This window comes from Triticum dicoccoides, chromosome 1B (assembly GCF_002162155.2).
Source record: "Triticum dicoccoides isolate Atlit2015 ecotype Zavitan chromosome 1B, WEW_v2.0, whole genome shotgun sequence".
In the NCBI taxonomy this organism is placed as follows: Eukaryota; Viridiplantae; Streptophyta; class Magnoliopsida; order Poales; family Poaceae; genus Triticum; species Triticum dicoccoides.
In genome coordinates, this window is record NC_041381.1 from 194,635,364 (window position 1) to 194,638,027 (window position 2,664).

Here is a 2,664-nt window from a genome sequence, read left to right on the forward strand (position 1 = left end):
CTCCCCTCTCGCCTGCAGCCGGCACCCAGCCCGCCTCGCCGGTGCTGGCGCGCGCGCCTGCGGCGGCCGCCCGGGTTCGCCCGTTAGCGGGTGGCGACCGCACCCTGCACCCAACGCCCGCAAGGCCCCATGGGCCACTGACCACAGGGGCCCGCCCCCATAACGTTTTGTTAAAAAAAAGGAAAAGGAATTTAGATAAATATAATTAATAAAAATAATAATGAATAAATTTAATTAATTAATTAATTAATTAAATAATTAATTAATTTAATTAATCCTGATTAATTAAACCTAATGACTAATTAACCTAATTAACTACTGTTAATTAAACTTAACTAAGATAATTAGTTAACAGTCACTAACGAATGGGACCCACCCGTCAGGTTGACCAAGTCAACCCTGTTGACTGCTGACGTCAGCATGACATCATGCTGACGTCATAAATTCATTTTTCGAATTAATTAATTAATTAATTAAATTCCATAAATTAATAAAATCTTTAGAAAATCATATCTTTTAATCCGTAACTCGGATTAAAATATTTTCAACATGAAAGTTGCTCAGAACGACGAGACGAATCCGGAAACGCGGTCCGTTCGTCCGCCACACACCCCTAACCTATCGAACCCGCAACTTTCCCCCTCCGGCTCCTCTGCCCGAAAACACGAAACACCGGGAATACTTTCCCGGGGTTTTTCCCCCCTTCACCGGTATCACCTACTACCGCGTTAGGGCACACCGAACACCGCGTATTGCCTTGATATATTTTGTGGTGCTTTGTTTGCTCTGTATTCATTATTTCTTCCCCCTCTTCTCTCCGGTAGACTACGAGACCGACGCTGCTGCTGACCAGTTCGACTACGGAGTTGACGACCCCTCTCTCTTGCCAGAGCAACCAGGCAAGCCCCCCCTTTGATCACCAGATATCGCCTACTCTTCTCTATACTGCTTGCATTAGAGTAGTGTAGCATGTTACTGCTTTCCGTTAATCCTATTCTGATGCATAGCCTGTCATTGCTGCTACAGTCATTGATACCTTACCCGCAATCCTAAATGCTTAGTATAGGATGCTAGTGTTCCATCAGTGGCCCTACACTCTTGTCCGTCTGCCATGCTATACTACTGGGCTGTGATCACTTCGGGAGGTGATCACGGGCATATACTATATACTTTACACTGTTACATTACCTGTGATACTGTTCGGAGATGGGGGCTGAAGGGGCAGGTGGCTCCATCCCGGTAGAGGTGGGCCTGGGTTCCCGACGGCCCCCGACTATTACTTTGTGGCGGAGCGGCAGGGCAGGTTGAGACCACCTAGGAGACAGGTGGGCCTGGCCCTGTTCGGCGTTCGCGGATACTTAACACGCTTAACGAGATCTTGGTATTTGATCTGAGTCTGGCTACTGGCCTATACGCACTAACCATCTACGCGGGAGTAGTTATGGGTATCCCGGCGTCGTGGTATCAGCCGAAGCCTTCTTGACGTCAGCGACTGAGTGGCGCGCGCCGGGTTGGACTGCGTTAACGCAACTTCCTTTGTAATGGAGGTTGCTAGGTCTGCTCACCGGCCGCGTACGCAACGTGCAGGTGTGCAATGGGCGATGGGCCCAGACCCCTGCGCGCATAGGATTTAGACCGGCGTGCTGACCTCTCTGTTGTGCCTAGGTGGGGCTGCGACGTGTTGATCTTCCGAGGCCGGGCATGACCCAGGAAAGTGTGTCCGGCCAAATGGGATCGAGCGTGTTGGGTTATGTGGTGCACCCCTGCAGGGAAGTTAATCTATTCGAATAGCCATGATCTTCGGTAACAGGACGACTTGGAGTTGTACCTTGACCTTATGACAACTAGAACCGGATACTTAATAAAACACACCCTTCCAAGTTCCACAGACAACCCGGTGATCGCTTTTCCACAGGGCGACGAGGGGAGGATCGCCGGGTAGGATTATGCTACTGCGATGCTACTGGAGATGCTACTTGGAGATGCTACTTGGAGATGCTACTTGGAGACGCTACTTGGGGGACTTCAATCTACTCTCTTCTACATGCTGTAAGACGGAGGCTGCCAGAAGCGTAGTCTTCGACAGGATTAGCTATCCCCCTCTTATTCTGGCATTCTGCAGTTCAGTCCACTAATATGGCCTCCTTACACATATACCCATGCATATGTAGTGTAGTTCCTTGCTTGCGAGTACTTTGGATGAGTACTCACGGTTGCTTTCTCCCCCCTTTTTCCCCTTTTCCTTTCTTTCTGGTTGTCGCAACCAGATGCTGGAGTTCAGGAGCCAGACGCCACCATCGACGACGATCCCTACTACACCGGAGGTGCCCCTACTACGTGCAGCCCGCTGACGACGTCCAGGAGTAGTTAGGAGGATCCCAGGCAGGAGGCCTGCGCCTCTTTCGATCTGTATCCCAGTTTGTGCTAGCCTTCTTAAGGCAAACTTGTTTAACTTATGTATGTACTCAGATATTGTTGCTTCCGCTGACTCGTCTATGATCGAGCACTTGTATTCGAGCCCTCGAGGCCCCTGGCTTGTATTATGATGCTTGTATGACTTATTTATGTTTTAGAGTTGTGTTGTGATATCTTCCCGTGAGTCCCTGATCTTGATCGTACACGTTTGCGTGCATGATTAGTGTACGATTGAATCGGGGGCGTCAC